This window comes from Dunckerocampus dactyliophorus, chromosome 8, assembly GCF_027744805.1.
Source record: "Dunckerocampus dactyliophorus isolate RoL2022-P2 chromosome 8, RoL_Ddac_1.1, whole genome shotgun sequence".
In the NCBI taxonomy this organism is placed as follows: Eukaryota; Metazoa; Chordata; class Actinopteri; order Syngnathiformes; family Syngnathidae; genus Dunckerocampus; species Dunckerocampus dactyliophorus.
The window spans coordinates 19,416,508-19,439,135 of NC_072826.1; the positions used below are offsets into that span (position 1 = coordinate 19,416,508).

Consider the following 22,628-nt stretch of genomic DNA (forward strand, 5'->3'; position numbering starts at 1 on the left):
CATAGCTTACACATATTTCAAGCTTTTAGTGAACTCTGAGCTAGTTAAAGTAGCAGAATATAAAAAATAATGTATTACACCCAGCAGACAGCATTTTGTTTTTGGATATCTGGGTTTTGCCATGTGATATGTCACCAAATTTAGCCAACCATGCCCTTTACTTTATGCATATGTTCTTTATTGTAAAGCCTCTGGTCACATGGCATAAATACCAGCGAGAATGATAAGGGAACTGTATGAAAATATGCACCAAGTAGCTTTTAAAAAATATATTTACTTCTGGACCAACCATTCACAGTCACACAAGTGCATCTTTTTGGATGCGGGAGGAGGCATAGTACCCAGAGAAAAACCCTTATAAGCACAGGACAAGCATGCAAACTCTACATGTGCCAATGGAGATTCAAGCCCTTAATCTACTGATTGTAAGGCTGACTTGCAGTCCACATCAAAAACATAAAAATGATTCATTTTATTTTTCATGTAGTCTTGGAAAATACTTTACAAAAAACGTATGTTTGGGTCAATACTGCAGTCTTACATGTAGTTTTCTTATCCCTCCCCCAACTCAACCCTTTTATCCTGTCTTCTCTGTACCTACCCTCTGTCTATCTCAGCCTGTACTGGTTGAGACAGATGGCAGCCTGACAGTGGCTGGATTCTGTTCAGGGTTTTTCCTTGCCTCCATCGTCAAGTACTTGCTCATGTGGGGCTTCATTTCATTCTTGGTGCTCTATACTGTATTGACCAGAGTATAAAACGCTTTTTCCCCCAATAAAACATCTGGAAAGACAAGACCCGTTATGGTTAGGTTTGTGTTATATTCGGGTCTATAAGGTAAATAAAATTGAATTGGCCCTTAAAATACACTCTGTGACAAGAACAACAAAAAAAACTCTAGAAATTCTAAACACTGGAGGTCACCTCGTCTTGGGTTTCATATGTCTGCACTGGCACAGTGGCTGGACGCATAAATATAGACTGCATCATGCAACGTTTTGTGGGCACCACTGACAAACGCGGGAAGCCGAATCCGAATTGATTGAGAGGAGTCCGTCCAATCAAGCACCTTGGCCCGGCTGCAGTTGTGCTCCGACTGACCAATGGTAGCTCATCTGCACCCGAATGGGTGGGGCTTGGCATAACGCGTGGTAGTTGAGTGTTAAGCGCAACACAATTCAGACGATTCTGACTAAAGGGCGGAAAGGGAACCATTGCATCAAAGGTAAGACGATTTTTGCGCTTGTCTGCGTATGGATGTTGCTGCTTTTATTGTCGCCTGCGTCAGCCACTTTGCGACATAGTCGTTTGATTTCACGTCACATTAATCACGGTAAATAGCAACGAACAGACATTGGCTAATGAAAACACGCCAACGTGGGTGTTAAACCATCAAAACGATAAAAATGGCCAATGAGGGCTATTTCCATTCCGTGATAAGCTTTCCAATACTGTGTTCGTGACGTCCGTTCCTCCAATGTGGCCAGGCGGAGCGTTAACGGAAGCCCGAGGTGGCGTTTGCATTTCGGCGTGATTGGATCCGGCCAGCCGAGCACGGTGTGTGTGTGTGCGTGTGTTACTGCCTGGGGAGACTTGTGTTGTGTGCAGAGATGTGAGTCGACGACGCGGAGACAGTCAGCTCCAGGAGGTGTCCGTCCATCCTCCGTTTGCCCAAGCCAGCCAGAAAGTCAGCCGCAATCAGACTGCTGTATTCGGCTGGCAGAGTGCGGCAGAGGCCAGGTGACTTTCCCCCTACCACCGTCAGGAGCGGACGTCACCTTGACAACGGGACACGCGGTGTCCAACACATGTCCCTGACAAAGACACGGAAAAGCCTCAGGGGAATGAGTGAACTGTAAGGTGTGCAATGATGTGCATTTGTCTTTTTTGCTGTTAAACAGCGTCTTTGCAGCAGAATTTTGCGCCAGCTCAAACTGATGCTTGATGCTCAAACTGTTTTTTTCAAGCACTTTCAACTCATCCTGCACAGGAAATGCAAGTTATCTTCTGTGGTTTGACTTGCTGGAGACCATCTTAGTCACTGGTATCAGAGGTTTGCAGAGACTCTATACTGTACTGTTTACCGTATTTTGTCATTGTGGCCTGTTTTTTTTAATGCACATGCAGAGAGTATCAGGTGTCTATTTGTGGTTTGACGCTTATTTGTGCAAATGCTGTATATATTTATAACAATATATCAAGTCATACAATTTTTTTATTTGTTTTTTAGAACATGTTTTTACTGTGTGGAATTAGTAGTGCACTACTTGGGTCCAACCTGTAGTATAACCAGTAATGGCATGGAAACAGGAGCTCAGAACAAAATTTCCATTCACTTAAATGCAATAATATATTGATTTGTTAAATTAACCTGTAATTGATCAAAGAAATACATAATTCTTAGTTTCTTTATTCCTTAGTTTCTTTATACTGTACATGTATGTCACAGTTGCTCCCTGCTCTGCATAAACTAAATAGGTTGAAAGAAAAGACAGTCTGTGGTGGCACACTGCGTCCTCTGCCCCTAAGCACAATTGCGCTAACCAAAATGCCACTGTGCTGCCATTTAAAGAAATGATTGCGTGAGACTGATTCAGCTGCCAAGTGTGTTTTGAAGAAAGTGAAATTGAGTGCAGTATTGGCTTTAACCAGCAGAGGCACTGTTACAAAATGTAAATGTTTGCAATTTTTCAACCGGTCTTGACATTTTGATCAGAAGTGTATATTGCCTGTCTTTGAGAATATCGCCACCTAAGCCTTTTAAAACAAACAAGTGGTTGTAGTTCGTCGTCCAGCTCGGCCTTGTCTGTGAGCAACTACAGTTTTCAGTTCAGGCATTTCTGGCTTGTTAACATTTTCACTGTTGCACACACAACATGTTAGAATTATTCTGCTTGAGCAGCTGTACAATAAAGAGCTGCAGGCTTGGCTCCCTATTTCTGGATGGGTTAGGGTGTGTGTATGTGTGAGGGGGGGGGGCTTTGCAAAAGTCACTGTGACTGAGTCATTGGTTTAGCTAATGATGCAATTAGAGCAGCACTTCGTGTTTCCTGATTAGATCACCTACTTTGGTAGCCCTGCAGATGAGGAAGCGTTGGCTCGCTCGGTTTGATTCAGCGGATGCATTTCAAAAGGTAATTGGCAATTTACAAGCCAATGGGATGTTATCAAATATTGATATTTTTGTCATCGGTTGCAAATTGTTTTTCTGACATTTTAGCAAGAGTGAGTGTGGAAAAGAGGTGATGAATTGAATGGTGGAGTGACAAAATAGTATCAGCAAAAGGGAACATTAATGAGACTATCTCTCATATATGGTTTGGCGATGGCAGTGCTGACCACCCGACAGGAGCCAGAGGTGAATGTGGCAGAACTGATGATGCTTAGATTTTCATTAGGAATGATGAGGATCGGGGACCGCATGGTGGACGAGTGGTTAGCCTGTTGGCCACACATTCAGGAGATCGGGAAGATCTGGGTTGAATCTCTGTTGGGCATCTCTGTGTGGAGTTTGCATGTTCTCCCCGTGCATGCGTGGGTTTTCTCTGGGTACTCCGGTTTCCTCCCACATTCCAAAAGGTTAGGTTAATAAGTAGGAATGTGAGTGTGAATGTTTGTTTGTCCATATGTGCCCTCCGGTTGACAGTCCAGGGTGTACGCCGCCACTCGCCCGAAGTCAGCTGGGATAGGCAGGATTACAAACGAGCAGATCAGAGGAACAGCCCAAGTTAGACGTCTAGGAGACAAGGTCAGAGAGAAGGAGTGATTGTGACCGTATGGTATGAAGATGCTGGAGATGGGGCTGCAAGGGAAGAGAAGGGGAAGATCAAAGAGGAGAATTCCAGATGTGGTTTAAAAGGACAGACAAGTGCTAGGACTGATAGAGGAAGATGCAAAGGACAGGGCACGATGGAAACACATGATCCACTGTGGATGAAGCACACCCATGTACAGTATACGTGCTTATTCAAATCGTTTTGGCAGTTTTGAGATGTGAAAATACACACAGAACATTTTCACCATGTTGTTTTCTTTGCCAGAGGAGGTTAGGGTTTTTTGAATAACCATGAAGCCGCCCAGCATCAACTGTTATTCATTTTGTTATTTTATATAACCGCATGGGATCATCGTTGTCATGCTGCATTGTCAGTCTGACAAATGAGTCAATGTTGCACATCTAATATCTGTCATCTACAAGGTCAGGATGGAGCAGGGCTGTCTTTGACTAAGGATTTTCATAGTCGTATCTGATTCGTTAGATTTTTAGTTTTTTTAAGAGCAGAGTTATTGGCGAGCCCGACAAACTCAAAGAAAAAGGCTAAAACACTCAGATAAACAAACACGGTAGGTATGAAACAGTACCTTAATTTATTTAGTGACACAGAAAGCAAGACAAAAAAAACAAAACACGGTTGCTGTCGGCAAACATCACAAAAGTACACATAAAAGAGGACCAACATGCCAAATCCCTGTTAGCAACCTCATTTTAAAATTCACAAGATGTAAACGGAAATGGGCGTAACAGCCTTACCTGTTTTAAGTGATAGGCTTTGGTTGTCCCTTGATTTGTAAGAAGCTGCTGACACAAGTTGCACTTCACTTTCTGGAGCCATCTGTAACCTTTTCCAAATACTTCGACACTTTGGATGACTTTTTTGCTCAATATATGGGAGATTGAAGTGAATAACGGTGCATGTCGTTGAAATTATTTGCTCCAATTGTGTGAGTGTACATGGAGTGTGATGCATGGAGACATAACATAGTTGAAAACAAGACGATCGGAAAGCAGTGAAAGCTTATCTTCAGCATCAGACATAATGAAAACAATGCTTCTAACTTGCCTATTTCCTTTCTTACATCAAATCACTCTGTATGAATACATTCTTGCACGTGTCCATCATTTTTTGCTGCACTGTTTGGCAAAGTTTCAGCCGAATTTCATGCACTATTTCCGGGCTGATAGAAGCCCCGGACCCCACCACACTTTTCCGTAGCATATCGCTGGACATTCTTCCAGGTGTAAGTTTTAGCCTGGGGAGCTGCTCTGAAATTCAGGAAAACCCGGGTGGAGAGGGGTCAGGGACACCCCGGCTGTCCACCTTTGAGTCATCATAGAGCGTCAGGGACAGTGGGGCAGGCCGACATGCATGGAGCCCCGGGCGGATGCAGGCATGTGTCAGCAACGCAACCGTTTCACAAATTCAAATACGTGTTGGAGACTTTGCCCATCTTTCATTTTACTTTTCCATTTTGTTTTCTTGCACCAGAGCAGGCTTTGTGGTGGTATATTTATGAATTTTTTTTGGTTGATTCCTGTATTTTTTTCCCCATTATTACGGACTGTCTTAGTAATAGTGTTTTCCGAAATACATATTTGAACAATTTTCACATGCGAGAGCACTTAAAGTGAGAGTCTAAAATGTTGAGCCCCTTTTTGTTACCTGACCTATTTAGTCCAATAATACTGTGTGACTAGTACAAAACTACAACATTTTGTACTATTTGGCACGAACCTAAATTTAATTTGATGCCTGTTTTGAGTAAAACTAATACATTTTGGGAAATTAATTGTTCAGTAATATATTTTTTATTTCAAAATAATGCAATTAACAAAATAAAATAATTTAAATATTTTTTATACAAGTCTGGCCTGTATAACCAGTATAAATTGAGAGCCCAGGGTTATGATAGCACAGGTGCAGACAACCTGCAGCATCATTAAATGTACTTAGGTGAGCTATTGGTGTTTTACGTGACTGCCAACATTTAATTGTAGTTTATTTCCAAAGTACATCTCCACTCAGTATGCTCATTTGTCATTAAATTCAGGTGTCATGTTTGAATAGAACACTTAAAAATACTAATAGGTGAAGCAAATGGTCTTTGGTGAACTACTCAAAATCAGCCAGTGAGCTACTGCTAGCATATGAGCTACCTGTTGGAGAACCCTGTGATAGCATCACTGTCTAAAGTTTTTAAAGAATTACATTTACTGTCGGTAATAATGTCAACATTAAGGTTGTTTTCACAGGCTTGGGCAACAAATGCATTCATTAACTTTAAATGCCTTTCGCTTGGCCTTTTCTTCCACTCCTTATCTGTCAAGTGACAGCAGGGCAGACAGGTGAGCCTGGTGCATGTTTTTCAAAATAAAGTGTAGTGAAACGTTCTTATGATATTTGATAGATATTTTATTTCAAATTAATTGTGGTCAACATTACATGCTACTATGTAGCACAGGGGTGCTCACACTTTTTCAGCCTGTGGGCTACTTTGTCCCAAAGATGTACTCCCCACTATAAACACGTACTATATACTGTGTATGTATATATATATATATATATATATATATATATATATATATAGACTGACTGACTTACTTTATAAATATGAGTATTTATGGACATTGTACACGTATGTCATGTACAATCAAAATGATCTACCTTTAACTATAAATCATATAGCACATATCAGATTGAAGCGGTAAACATTGCAACTACTACAGTACACGAAATGCTAATGATTAGTATTTCACATTCACAGTTTCAAAGTTTACAGGTCATCAAAATAGTTGATATTCAGTAATTCACAACTCAAATCAATATGGCAATAAAGATAATTACACAGAATTCCTCAATAGTTGTGTACATAAACTGTGTAATATGTCAGTGAAACTAGCTACTTAGCGTTCGTCATGTATTACGTCCAGTAAGCATTTTCTATACAACATTACAGATACTGTATATGAGCAATGAAAAGGATTATGCAAAAGACAATGCAGCCGTAGTCAAGGCAACATATTAACAAGCTTTCAGCAATGGGCACATTTTCCAATTCATCCTGAAATAGTAGTTTAACAAACTTGGAGAAAACACATTTCTATAGTAGAGTTCTTGATGCAAGCGCAGCCATGAAACAATTGACTTTTTTGCTTTCCACATAAGCAGCTGCTACAAGTGAACGGATACTTTTATTTTTTTTTTATAGATATAGGCATCTTACCGCTCAGTTACTTTATCCTTAATCGGAATAATAAAGATGAAAGTTGCATTATCCGCGTGTGGCTGCCGACATCTGTTCAACACAAGACACATGCTTTTTTCTGGTCACACATGAGCAAGTGTCAACATGGCAGACAGGCGATTCCGGTGCATGTTTATGAAAATAAAGCACAGTGGAAATATTTTTATGATATTTTTAATTGTTTTCAAACTAATTGTGATCAATATGTGCGTAAATAATAAGCTATATATGTATCTATATAGCATATGCAGTATATCCATTCATACAATATGTCACTTAACATGGTTTTTAAGTAAAAAAAAAAAAAAAAATAAGCTGTGGCGGCTGTTAGCCGCCACGATCAATCACATTTAGCAGAAACTCTGCTATGTGTTTTGTTGTAAACAGAAAATCAGATCGAACCACGTGACGCACCAAACTATAGAAGAAGAAAGAACACATGCGCTTAAGTCAGTCGTCTTCCAGTTTACAAGGCTCATCTCGACTTACAATGAAGTGGAATTACTTCTACAATTCGTTTTGGAGAACAAGACAACAGGAGAATGTTGACCGGGGTGTGTTATGTCCGTTGAAATATTCGGATATTATGTTGGCTTGTCATCAAACCTCACTTGTGGTTACGTGACGGCGACGAAGTCACGTCGTCGTTTCTGTAAAACAGTGGTTTGCAACGTGTTCAGATTTCGAAGCAGTTTTCAAAAAAATACCGCTTCAGGCCACCCAGAACGCCGTTTCCGTGTGGATGCAAGGCTGAAACGATAAAATCTATGCCCGTTTGACCTGAAAACATTTCCGTGTGCATAGCCCCTGGACACCCCTAGGATGTAGATTACATTTTTTTGCGCTTCTGGGGTGTGCAAGAACTCTGCAATTTTGTTCCCTAAATACCTGTCACTTTTGCCCCATACTGTGTGCTAATTCCGGCTGTGATCAGAAATGTCTGGAAGCCTCTTGAGCAATCCCCCAAAGAATGCCAGTGAGAGCAACACGGCGCTGCAAGAATAAATGTTGTCGTTAGAGATTTAAGTGTTACAAACGGATCAATAATCACTTGGAGACCACATCCTTTCATGTATTCTGTGTATACATTGTTGGAAAACTGCATATGACACAACGGATTTGAGTTTTATTTAGAGCTGCAACAATGGAATCATTGAATTAAATTTTATATAAAAATGTCCTCTCAGCCGCTCAAGTGGGAATGTTTTTTTTATTTCCTTAATCATCCATGAAAGGAGACTTATCGTCTTTGTGTTAACAAGAAATTCACACACATCCATCTTTGACCTGATGGCTTAATCAACATTTTTTTGCCTCTTTTCTGATATGTTGCGGACCAAACCACTGTTTGTATTTGGTCTGTCTAGAGCCTATTCAATAACTCAATGAATTGAAACAACAAACTTCAGATGACTCTACTTAGAAAATAATCATGACTTGAAGCTAGGGATGGTCCGATCAGGGTTTTATGCTGCCGATTCCGATGCCAATCATCCATGAGTGAGATCGGCCCATACTGATCACATGGATTAACTGTACATTTTTCAATTTACATATGATGAGTGGTATTAGTCAGGGGCCCTGTTAGACCATTCCAAGGGCCCCTGGCAAAAAGATAATTATTAAAAAAATAAATATTTGGCCGGGTTGTTTTTTGGGGTTTTTTTTGCCTTTATTTGTGTACAAATGATTTTTGTACTATTTGACACAAACCTGAATTTAATTTGATGCATGTTTTGGAGTAATACGAATACATGGAAAATAAACTGTTGAATAATTATTTTTTAGCTCAAGATAACAAAATAAACAGAATAAAACAATACATATAAATATCTTTCTTAAAGAGAAATCTGTCCTGCTCAGGGGTCTGCAACTTTCAATCATTGTTAGAGCTGTCAACTATTTGGGTTTTATTTATGACTGGCAACATTTAAATTGTACACTACTTTATTTACCAAGCAGATCTCCACTCAAACAGTGTGGCCATTGAGAGTTGAAGCAAATATTCTTTGACCTTATGGTGAGCTACTCAAAATATGCTGGCAAGATAGGAGACCCCTATGATAGTATGGCCATCATAGCTGGTGATACAAGCTGTGCACACTGTGTTTGTTCATTTAAACAACCACACACACGTAGTGTTTTGAGGACAAGACATAATTACTATTATGACAACAAGACAAGTTGTTCAGTGATACTTGAAAAAGTACTTCAAAAATACGTACCCCATAAACATGATATCCACTTGTGGATTCCCCGTGGGACAAAAAATAGTTCTGAACTAACCACATTGCTTGTTTGTTTTAAAAACAAAATGTCACTGTGGTAAAAATCACATTTGGAGTCCGAAGACCACAAGCTAGGCGAATAACTGTAGATAGCTGCTAGATAGCTGCCGCTAATAACAGCTAGGTAAGGCATGCAAACAAAGGTGCAAGAATAGTTGAACTGCAATACTGTAGGTGAGGAAGTGACCAAACACGCTGGCATTGACTGGCTCAGCTCCTCACGCTATCTCTTAGGGTAAGTCCAGCCACCCTGATTTTGGCCACATGTATCTGCGATCTTGTTCTTTCGGTCGCGACCCAAAGTTCATGATCACAGGTGAGGATGGGAACATAGATCGACCGATAAAATGAGAGCTTTGCCTTCCGGCTCTCTCTTCACCATGATAGTCCGATACAGTGACTGCATTACTGCAGATGCTGCACCGATCCGCCTCACTCGTGAACAAGACCTCGAGATATCCACCTGGGGCAAGACCTCACTCCCAATCTGGTGGGTGCAATCCACCCTTTTCCGACTGAGAACCATGGCCTACGATTTGGAGGTGCTGATCTCATCCCAGAAGCTTCGCACTCAGCTGCAAACAGCCCCAGTAAACGCTGAAGCCATCAGGACCACGTCATGTGCGAATAGCAGAGACGAGATCCTAAAGCCTCCAAACTGGACCCCTTCCGTGCCTTGGCTGTGCCTACAAATTCTGTCCATAAAAATTATGAACAGAATTGTTGACAAGGGGTGGCCTCGGTGGAGGCCAACGTTCATCGGGAACCAACTTGACTTACTGCTGGCGTTGCGAACCAGGCTCCCGCTCCGGATGTACAAGGACCGAATGGCACGATAGCGTGCCACCACAGGACACCCCCCACAGGACACTGCAAAGGCAAAGTGAATCATTTTAGCTAAAATCTTGTGTCAATAGAATTCCGGTCAATCGTCTAATTGTAGTAAAAAAATACACATGATTAATGCACATGTTTAGTTGTTTGACTCATTGATCACCATTATCTTTAAGATAGCATCATAACACCATTCTCTGTTGTTTGCTAACTTGCGAACAACCTTTGAGACACATGTCACCTTTTGGTTTGCACATATAAATCTCTCGCCCATGAATATAAGATGCCCCGTTTTCTTGAGATCGTCTTATATTGGGATCAATACGGTAATACAGGCTTGATGTACCTCTAGCAAGCTAAAAATGGAGATGTCATTGATAATAGTTGTCCTTTTTTCATGTAATCAAATCTTACTGCATTGTGATCCTGGAGAATGGAGCGTGCCAAATTTACGTCTGTCTTTGTCCACCTCATGACCTTGAACAACCATCACCTATAGCACAGATTGAAAAGGGTTGTGGTAACTAGGGCTGAAGCTATCGAATATTTTTATTCTGACATTTTTTTTGATTAATCAAGTAATCAGAGAAAACATAAAATAATAATAAATAATTTCACTAAAATAATAATAACTTCACTAAATAATGAATGACCACTTGGTTTCATTTTTTAGGTAATCACCCGTTTTATTTCTTAAATTCACATTGTACATAGGAACAAAGTGTATTTTCTTGCGTCTGATGGACTACATGATGGTGCTTTTGTAGATTAATTTATCTATCCCAGACTAACTATTTACTGGAAAAGGAGAGAAACGATAATTACTAAGTCATTACTAAGTCTAAATTATATATTACATTATGTTGATGGCTGTGCATTTGTAAATCCTGAACTTAGACAGGCTGACTAGAAATAAGACAAATACACTAAGTCCCCTACTAATGAACATCCGACGTGTGAACTTTCGGAGATACGAACACAAGCCGACTAGTCTATATTTTCATGTTTTGCCTTATAAGTCCATATTTATATTGCTACATGCTTGACCAGCGAGCCCATATTTATACTGCTACCTGCTTGACCAGCAGAGGGCACTATGACACTAATGGGACCAACAGCATGAGAACAAGAGGAGGAGGAGGAGGAGGAGGGAGGGGAGGAGAGAGAAAGCTACATTGTAGCTGTATGATACAACCCGGACAGAGCGTGTGATTAAAGTTTATGAAGAGTTAATAGGCCTGCTTTATTCTACACCACCCATAGAACACTACCTCTTTTAGAAGAGTCTAATGATGACGACGATTTGTCCTTTTTTTCAATAACTCCTCCTCCTCCACCATTACCACCAACGACGTATGCTTGACCACTCCTCTTCAAAGGTAAATAACATTTATCATTACGTATTATTATATCATTTTTATTATTGTTTTTTTCATTAATTATCCTCGTTTAATATTACTACTGCATCCAAACTCATATGTACATGCATATGCATATACTGTATATGTATACACGTACATAACTGGACAAACTGGACTGGTCCGTCAACACCCACGCCCTCTATAAGAAGGGCCAGAGTCGCCTCCACCTGCTGAGGAGACTGAGGTCCTTTGGTGTGTGCAGGACTCTTTTACGGACCTTTTATGACTCTGTGATGGCCTCAGCCATCTTCTATGCTGTGGGCTGCTGGAGAGGGGGCAGCACGGACAGGGACAGGAGCAGGATCAATAGGCTGATCAGGAGAGCGAGCTCTGTCCTGGACGGTCCTCTGGACTCCGTGGAGGAAGTGGGGGAGAGAAGGATGTTGGCTAAGCTGACATCCATCATGGACAACACCTCTCACCCCCTACATGACACTGTTGTTTCCCTGGGCAGCTCCTTCAGCAGCAGACTGTTACACCCACGGTGTAAGAAGGAGAGGTTCCGCAGGTCCTTCATACCGACTGCTGTCAGGCGCAATAACACCTGCACCACCTGAACCATGTTGTAGTCAATATGCATTTCCTTACACTGTATTCTTTACTTGCGTATCTTGCTTGCTGCTGTAACAAGTAAATTTCCCTGCTGTGGGATAAAGTACAAATACAATACAATACAAATACATGTAGTACCTATATCATTGGTAATATTACCTTTTTCCCCTACTTAAGCACAATTCGACATAAGAACGGTCGTCTGAAACCAATTGTGTTCGTTAGTTGGGGACTTAGTGTATTATTCTTTACAAGATATTGAGATTTTGCAGTGTTCAAAGTAAAATGAAGGCACCTTCTGTAGTGGAACACATTACTTTCAAGTAAGTGAGTGAGACACGCACTTCCTTGTTCCCAGCGCTGTGTTTTAGCAGATGTGATAAACCCTGTATGAAGTCATGTTACCATCGTAATAAACTGCCACACATTCAACAGTAGTCATAATTAAGCGAAAGCTAGCCTTCCACACACCTAATGTTACTGTATTGTTAGTAAGATGCATTAACCTTAATCTCACTGATTTGGGCTACGTTAATTTTACCTTGTCTCGGATCTTCCTTTCCATTGAGGATGCGACATATAAGATGTGCTGTAGTGGTATGTACAATAAGTGCCGTGTTGCAACGGATACACATCACAGTGTTCAACTTGTCTGTTTTTGACGTTTTATTTTCCTTTCGCGTTTTCTCGCCTCTTCGATCTTCCCGCGCCTTCAAACATGCGCTTCCTTCTTCGTCCTATGCGTGGGTGACGTAAGCACTTTGCGACTTGTGTTGCGACTCCTCGAGGCAGAAAAAAATCCTCGATTGTTTTTTGTAATCGAGGTACTCAAATTATTCGAGGAATCGTTGCACCCCGTATGGTAACCGTAATTAACCTCCCCAGAAAGCAGCACAGAGGGCAAAGACTCCTGTTTTCAGTCACCTTTCTTTATGCTGTGTCATGGAGATTGTTTCATACATAAAGCGTGCTATTTTTGGAAGACGCCTTGTTTGCAAATGAGCCGTGGCTATTATAACATGAATTGCTTTCCATAATAGAAAACATTTGCAGATAGCACTCAGTTCGTTATGCCAGGATGATTCTACACGACGAATGCTTTAGATATATTACCTCAAGCCATCAGTATTCGAGACAGCTTATTACTTGGGGTTGGTGAATAAAAAAAGACTGTGAGCTGCCTCAGATAAACTTGAAGGAGCTGTGGCTCTAAATTATGTCTGCCTAGTCATTATACAGAGAAATGAATCATATTTCTTTGGGGTGTCTTAGCTTGCACCTACGTATACAACCCATGTTTGTAATTGTACAAAAGTACGTACATGCTAGCATTGACAATTCTCTTTGTAAGCAGCTTTTTTTACACACAAACACGCATGGCTGTCTGTGTTAATGGCAGAGAGAAATAATGCTCAAATGTGTGCTAATATCACACTTTGAGTCAATGCTGACGCAGCTTGTTTCCATCAGAGGAAGTATTGTGTCTGCAAGGGCAAGCATCGAGGACAAATGTGTGTACACAGGAATTTAGAAGGCTTTTCGTATAAAAAGTAATATGCTGTACTTGCAGGTGCACGATACTGGAAAATCTTCAACTCTTTGTAGGATTTCATAACAAATTCTTGTGTCCTGTAGTGAGGAAATAGATTAAAAACCAAATTAAACAATGCAATGTAATTTATGCCTAACATTAACAATGAAATGCTGATGCTGCAATTGTTCGACACCTGATGCGACCCGGGATCTGGACTGATCCAAAAGCGCTGTTGAAGGGCCACCTCCCTGCTCAGCCACCTGTTCAGTCACCTGGTAAACAGAAAAGTCTGCTCTGAAATAATCAATTAATAACCCCCCTACTCGAATCAGGACTGCTTGTGCTTGCTACAGAACAAATACCAAAATTGCTGTTTCGAAATGCGGATTATCTTTGAATACTTGCAGGCGGGCCTTTAGCATTGCTGTACAGTTAAAGGTCCCATATTATACAATTTTTCACCAAGTGTATTAGACGAGTGTACTAAATAAAAAATGTAAATCCAATTAATCCGATCCAGAGAACCAAAAATGTCAACACAAAACTCATTTTTCTAGTTTTACGATAGGTTGACATGCAGAAAACAATTTGAAATGCATATACAGTACATATTGTACAATTAAATGAGGAATGAAAGGGATAAATGAACATTTGAGGTTACATTACCTCCATTAAAGACTTGATTCCTGACGTGACTGTTCCCAAACACACGATGTGGCAGCGAGATCAACACGGATACAATCTTACTGTTTTGCCATTGAGTTATTTCTTGAATTCAATAGTGTAGTGTTACTGTAATCCAAAATGCCACAAGTGCCAGAATTTTGACTAAGAAGGTGAGAAGCACTATTGCCAAAACATTGACATGACATAACAGGAAGATGGTGTCCATGTCTCACTGCCACATTGTGTCTTCAATGAAGGTTAACCTTAAATGTTCCTTCAGCCCTCATTTATATGCATTTAAAATTGTTTTATGCATGTAAAATTATTGCTGACAAACTATAAAAACATGTTTCTTGTTAACCTCAACCAATGACATCATAGGTGGGTGACGTAACTTCCAGTTCCGGTTGCCAAGTTTGTTAGCTAATAGTATGCTAACAAGGAAGCATTCTTTCTGATTTAAAAAAATATATATTAAGAATACAAATTGACTCACACATTGTATTAGTAACATTCCAAGATGCGCGCCATATTGTACACTAACCTGATAATGCACGCAAACCAAGGCAAAACTGTGGCTTAAATTTTCCACGTTAACAAAAAAACACACTAACCAGGGCAGACCATAACCGAGGTTCCACAGCATCACATACAGCAACATAACATTCAGGAGTGGGACAGCAGGACACAAACGTTAGCAACACTAGCATAGCTTTGTGAGCTACAGTGCTAACATTACACTCGCATTTTAACAGCATCGTGCCTGTTCGCAAAACAAAATTATCAAACATACAGCTCCCATGTTTGTAGCTTACTGATGGATAGTGAACTGAATTGAACCATACCATCCGTTCATTTTCTATGCCGCTTATCCTCATTAGGGTCGCGGGAGTATGCTGGAGCCTATCCCAGCTGCCTTCGGGCGAGAGGCAGGGTACACCCTGGACTGGTCCTGAACCATACAACTTGGTGGAAACAAGTCTTTAGTTCTTAGATTACAGTCACGCAATCCAAAGATAGCTAAAGCTAATAAAAAAAGGCCGTTTTAATCACAGAATACATGTATTTTATTTTTCCACTCCAGTCAAATTAGAGCCACTTTCAATGAAAGTGAAATGAGCACCGCAAGCTTTTTCTCTTTGCACTCTTCTTCTTCTTCCTCATTTACAAGTCACTCAGTTTGACTGAAAGCATACTCCCTCCAATGCTGACTGTGCAGAGGGAGGTGTGTGTCGATGTATGTGTGTGTGAAGAGGGAGGGGTATTTCCTCTAATGCATCCTGCTCAGCTCACACATTTTATTCAGGCTTCTCCTTCCACGTCTTTCTTTCTCACTCGTTGTTCTGTGTCACTTCTTTCCCTCTTCCTCATGCCCGGCACTCACATGCTCGTCACACTCAGGCACACAATCCCAGTCACACAGAATCTGCCTCCGCCGCATCTGCTAGACTTGTATCATTTATTGTGTCATTCCACCTCCACATCTTTTCTGCCTCCCCTCCGCTCAGTGTTTTTGGAATTCTCGGCCGGTTATACAGTAGCTACTGTATTTTTTTAAATTCATTCCCCTGGTTCCGCTCTCTGTGTCAGGAATCTGCTGCAGACTGAGGTGGGTTTTCTTCTTTTTTTTTTTTTTTTTTTTTTTTTTTTTTTTAAAGCATCGTTTCTGTGTCTGAAGCTGCACGCACCCGGTCTGTTACTCTCTCGCCCCGTTCTTGCTGTTGCATTCCAACATCCTGGTGTCAAAGAGACTCTGCTATGTCTTGTATATAACATTTGGTGCGTATTAGCAAGATTAAATAGCTACGACCGAGTGTCTCTGTGGAAGTCAGCATGGTTGATAGGGTTGTTGCCGCTGCTGCTGCACTGAAAGATGTCTTTGCATACCTTATTACGTTGGTATGTACTTAGCTCTCTCTCATTTGTCCCTACAGTCTGAATGTCTGTCATGTTTTATGCATGTTCCGCCATATAAATCCTAGGATTGATTAAACCTCCAGAATAGACTACATGAAAGAGTGCAGGGTTGCACACAAGTCCACATTTTCAAACATCTGCATTCAGGCAGGGAAGGCTTGATTTCTTTTTTTTTTCTCTTCACCTCAGCTGCCCCGCTGATACTGCCGCTGCTGTTACTGCTGCAGTTTTATCTGTTGCAGTTGCACAGCCAACAATACTAAGAAAAGAAGCTCAAACTATTTTCTGTGAGGTTGAGACAGGCCAGTATCTGTATGTTTTGTACAGTATGCATGCATACCAACCTGCACAGAATGGGCTCTGGTCCAAACAGGATGCAAAGGAGAGGCAGGCTGCTGCAGTTCTGTTTGGTGCAGTACGCTGTCGGACGCAGAGGAGGCAGGAAAAGCTACATAAAGGCAAAAGAAACAAGTAGTAGTAGGAATACAATGTATAATCGTACAGCTTGGTCATGTCTTTGTCAGCACAATGACAATTTGTTTTGGTTTGATGGCTGTGCTTGACTTACTGTAACTGTTATATATTGATTTTTATGATGATGACCAAGCCTCTACATCAGTCAACTCAATGTAGTTGAGCAGCTCTCCAGCCAGTTAGTCATTTTGAGTGAACACTTCAATGCAGAAGTTTTCTCTTTAGTGCAGATACGTTTTATAAATAGTTCCACAGTGTATGCTGTAAATGCATAACAAGTTTATGCGGTGTCCTTACGTGATACTTTGACAAGTTACATATTTATTTAAATGACCACAGCCAGCTAAAAAACATTACTTTCTACTTTATTTACTTTGTACTGTATTTATCTCGTTTCTATATAGCTTTTTTTAATGGTCGTCTACTGAGCAAAAGTGACTTTTTAAGGATCTGCTAAGTGTAACGTGTCCCGAGAGCCTGTTTACAAGCACCAAACGTGAGAAAACTATCATCTCCCTCACTTGTTTGCTGCACTTTTGAAAGAAGAAAGAAGAGGAGGTTGCAGGTCTTCATGACCCGAAGGAAAAAACCTCCCATCTCATGGCAATGATACCACTCTGACACGCCCCTAAGTCTATGTTCACACTGCAGATCAATTCTGATTTTTTTTTTTTTTTTATGTTTGTGTGAACAGTACAATTATTTTTTTCAAATGCAACCCAGGCCTCTTTTGCATGTAGATATAAGTCTGATATGTATCCAATGCTACTGCAGTCTGAACGTTCGGGTCACATACTGTATATCGGACCTATATGTCAACAAAAATTATTTGAAAAATCCGTGTCAGTGAACCAGCTCATGTCAGTGACTTGTGCACTTGTGGCTCTGACTCCTCACCCACACGCTATTGGAAACAGACGTCGTAGCAAGTGCCCCACAAACTGCCATAGCCAAAATTCTGCCGTCTTCGACACTGAAGAAAATGCTTACTCCGTTTGCACAAAATCCTTGAAATTGCCACAAAAGCACCAAGACTGAGATCACGAATTGGGGTTTACTTCCATAAACACACGTGTGTCACTTCCCGGACGCCCCCTTTTTTTTTTTTTTAAATTTGTTGAGGCACACAGACTGCAGCACCAACGTTAATGTGTCAGATAGCGTCAACAAAAAGCCACATGCAGCAAAGACATTTTAAAAGAATTAATACATCTGATTGCCAAAATGGCGGATTATATATCCAAGCTCAAAAACTTCTCTAAACTGGACTTTCAGACAAAACAGAATGTGGTCAAACCAAAGAAACACGTTTTCCTGGTGAAGGAAGGCACTTCATATGTACTTCATATACAAATAAAGGTAACACTGCAACATTTAAGTGATGAATTGATGATTCATCAACTATCCAATTAATCAGTCAGAATCAATCACACAGGGGGCCAAAACTCACAGCCGACTTTACGTCGCGGGCCAAACTGTATACTACTCTCCTGCCCCACAACTCTGGAGCTTTCTTATTATTTATCATGCAATTTTCAACACATGTATATTTCTGCATATTGAAAGTATTTCATACCTTCTTAAAACCTTCTTGTCTGTTAACCAACGTAATTGGTGAATGTAGCACACTCATATGCATCATCAGTACACACACACACACACACACACACACACACACACACACACACAGATGGTCGTTTGATGTTGCAAACATGACAGGACATGTCCCAGTAATCGAGGCTCAAAATAGTATTTAGTATGGTTCGAGTTTTTGATGAAATGCCACATTAGCACTGACAGAAAGATAAGTAAGTGGCCTATATACCTTTAATCCCGGTTCCCCTCGCGTGCAGTGCCGTGATCAGAACAGATAATATAATGCACCGCTGTGGTTGCGTTTTTAGGCTGGGACAACTTAGGCATGACATAATCAATGTAGGGCCTGTCACGATAACAAATTTTGCTGGTCGATAATTGCGCTACCAATTATGGTCAATCGATTTTATCGATAACATTTTTTTAGACGATTTTTTCATGAGTTGTCATGAGAGGTGTACTGCACATTAGAACCACTAGATGGTACTCAAGTATAGTGTACGGTGTGCCTGTGTGAGACATTAGCTTGACACTGAAGTTGCCTGTATGTATGTTTTTGCAAAGTAGACAGTGACACTGTTTGTGAGAGCACACCATTTTGCCCTGTTTTGGTTATATTTGCCGACCAAACGCCTCAGTAAGCGTTGACTGTCGAGACGAAGGCTCGGTAGTTTGTTATTTTTTTTTTCCGCAGTTGAGAAAACTGTGTTCATGCGCCCGCCATGTTCATTCTGTTTAAAACCCAAATGTTCCCACATTGTGGCTGTCGGCTGTGGCAAGCCATCGCTTCTGTGCCTTCGTCAGTTAGCGTATGCTGCCTCACAAAGTTCACAGCTAAACCCTCTGTATCCACTCACTAGTAGCCCCGCCTCCACAAAGAGGCTGAATGAGATGAGGGCCCACTCTCTGGTCATTTCACTATAAAACCAATGTGTGCATAGAGATGCAGAGTAAACCCTTTTGTCATCCAGCCTGTGTGGCACAGGGAGACGAGCAGGTGAAACACACACATACATGCACATGTCAATTTATCATAATTAAAGGCGTCATAATTATCAACCAGTTTTTTTTTTTTTAATCGTTCAATTTATCGATTATCGTGACAGGCCTATAAATGAGTGTCGTTTTGTTTTTTTCACAAATTCCGTTTTTTCTGTTTCATTTTTTTACATTCCATTTTTTACATTTTTTCACACTTATTTTACCGGCATGGAGTGTGACTGTAAATAAAATGTCCATTAATTAAATTTAAAAAATCATTACATTTATTGATGCAATACATCATTGGCTGATTTTGCGCAGTATTTCAGGAAAAGATGTAGCTTGACTAACTTTACTAATGGGATGTCAGCCTCTGCACACATGGCTACAAAATCCTCAACAAACCGTAATGTACGTGCTTGTGGTTAAGGAAGACATTGTCGCCGATGCAATTCCATTTGCGTTATTAATGTTAATGTGTAATGTATTAATTATATTTTTATGACACCCTTATTTTGTGGTCAACAAGAGAGAGTATGTGGTGAACAGCACTCTTATTTTGAAGGCCGGAAGTTGATGTTGTGTGTGTTGAGAATGTCTGTTGATGGTTAAAACGAGCTGGGAGCAAGAATAAATGTGCCTCTCTCCTTATTTCACTCACAAGTTGCACGAGTCAGCGGGCATCGTAAAACGTTCGCTTACATTAACACAACACTGTGTAAACACAGTCATACAGCCTGAGTCTTTCTCACACACACACACACACACACACACAGCCGCACTAACATGCTCTGCTAAAGTAAGCGAACCCCGCTAGCTTGCATTCATGCTGCATTAGAGAGGAGTTTCAACGTTTTTTCACCAACTTTTGGCTGTGATTCAGGTCACCTTTTTGACATGTTCAGTTCAGGTGGGGGCAGGTTAGTGCTTGTGATGAGACTCCTTCACGATTGAGCGGTCCGCCAGGTCAGCATTGTAAATGAGAAGTTGTTCCAGTAGATCTTACCTGGTAAATAGTAGGCCTGTTATAACACATTTTGCTGGTCGATAGTTGTGCTACAAATTATCCTCGATATTAAATATTATCATAACATTTTTTAGACTATTTTGTCCATACATTGTAGTCATGAGAGGTGTCATTCAAATTTGTACCACTAGTTGGTACTCAAGTATAGTGTACGCAGGTGTACCTGTGTGAGCCACATTAGCTTGACACAGAAGATGCTGACCCAACACTTCAGTAAGCATTGACTGCCAGGATGAAGGCTCTGCTGCTCGAGCACCTCCATCGGTGTTCATGGGCTCACCGTGTTCATTCTGTTTAATACCGAAATATTCCCACACTGTGGCTGTGGCATTCGCCTTTGTGCTGTCATTCATGTTAGCGTATGCTGGCTCACGGAGCTAACTGCAGCTAGGGTAGTAGCCATAGGCATATGCCATAAGTAGTAGCGAGCATAGAGTAGCTAGTATTGTAGAGGCGGAATGAGATGAGAGCCCACTCACTCCGTTCATACGACTGTAAAACCAATGCGCATACACAGATGCATAATGAACTCTCTTTTTATCCAGCCTGTGTGTCACAGGTAGACGAGCAGACACGCACACATGCACATGTCAATTTATTGAGGCCGTCATAATTATTGACCTGTAATTTTTTTTTTTTAATCGTGTGATTTATCGATTATTGTGACAGACCTAGCGACGTAGCGACAAATCAATCTACTTTTTCTGCCGTCGTTGGAGAGTTTCCGGTATTTGGGAACATAAAAGTGAAAGTACAGCTCCCGCTGCACACTGCATTGGCGATCCACGCAGCCTCGAAGCGCGATGTCACCGGAATGGATCTCATCCTGTTTTACAGAGCGGGATCTCAAACAAAAATGTTTGTTGATCTTCATTAAATGACGCCTCATTCGCACTTGGTCAGAACGTGTGATGAAAGAAGGATGTGTGATAAATAAACAAGTAGTCTTAAATACAAGATAAAAGGTGGAGGCTGGAGGCGAGTCTGGATGTAATTATGATGCTGTCTAGACTTTGAGAAGTGCTCGCTAAGATAAAATATTAAAAATATGTTATTTTGATGAATGGATGCCCATTTTTAAATGAACACACTAAGAATCAAGTTTATTTGTAGTTCTAAACGTAATTAAGGTGTTTTTATTCACTTTTTTGTCTCTCCTACGAGACAAATACTACTGTTCAAAGTAAAGTGTTTTTGAGTTGCTACCGACATTTAAAAATATCCTTTTAAACAAAGCACTTTTATTTCATATGCTGTTCTTTTGTGCTTTTGGTATTTGCTGAGGATTTGAGCATAGCTAAACGTTTGTTATAAAGAAAATGGATTATATTTTACTTTTTCTTTGTACCATTTATTTCACAAAGAGAATGGACTGTTTTATTTTAGTGGCTATTTTTCTGTAAGATTTTTTATTTTTTATTTTAATGAAACAATTTCACACAACTTCAGACTTTGACTTTGTCTAAACTCACCTTGTGGAAAAAATATCAGGATATATATCGTATATCGATATATCGGGATATGAGTTTTGGTCCATATCGCCCAGCCCTACAACAATGTAAACAAATAAAAAATAAATAAGGAGTTAGTGCCTAACCAGCTAGGAACCTCACGGCATGTCATGGTGTATGTGATATATGGCATCTATTACATTGGACAAGTGAAGAGTTACATATTTTGTTGTACACTTAAAGTGCGCAAGCTCATTAGCATTAAAGCTACAGAAACACAAACTAAAACAAAGCCTATTAATAAAATCCCTTTTAAACTGACTGAATTCCAGCATCTAGGCTAGATTTTGGGCAACATACTTTCAATACACTATTGCGGAACTTCTGAGGTTTAGTTTTTGAAAAATACTATGATATGTATGCCTGTCTCGATAACAGATTTTGCTGGATGGTAATTGTTATTGTTGATAATCAATATTATTGAGAATATTAGAATATTATTGAGAATATTATTGAGAACATTTTTTTAGACCTTTTTTTTCCATTACTTATGTGGCATGATAATGTGAGTACATTGTATCAAAATGAATGGAATGTCAACAACTTTTAAATAAAATAAATAATAGTGGTGTACCCCGCCTGTCGCCCGAAGTCAGCTGGGATAGGCTCCAGCATGCCCCCTCGACCCTAATGAGGATGAAGCGGTATAGAAAATGGATGGATGGAACATAATAAATAAAAAAAAAACTAATGAAAATAAAATTGACTCTCTCTTTTAGCAAAAAATACACAAAAACATAATCATAACCCTAACAATAAAAAATAGACACTGCCTCTCTTACGAAAAAAGCATTCCAATAAAAA

The 22,628-nt window shown here is 40.3% G+C and overlaps 1 protein-coding gene across 2 annotated transcripts in view; it reads left to right on the forward strand.

The window, feature by feature from the left end:
• Positions 1 to 1,127: 1,127 nt before the first annotated feature.
• kcnab2a (potassium voltage-gated channel subfamily A regulatory beta subunit 2a) overlaps positions 1,128 to 22,628 on the forward strand; it is a 121,569-nt gene continuing 100,068 nt past the window's right edge. The window contains exon 1 of one of the 2 annotated variants that reach the window (XM_054785825.1): positions 1,128 to 1,225. The gene's annotated coding sequence lies outside the window, so the exon portion shown is untranslated. Of the gene's footprint in view, positions 1,226 to 13,559; positions 15,928 to 22,628 lie in introns of those variants that run through there. The other variant, XM_054785826.1, reaches the window with a different exon arrangement.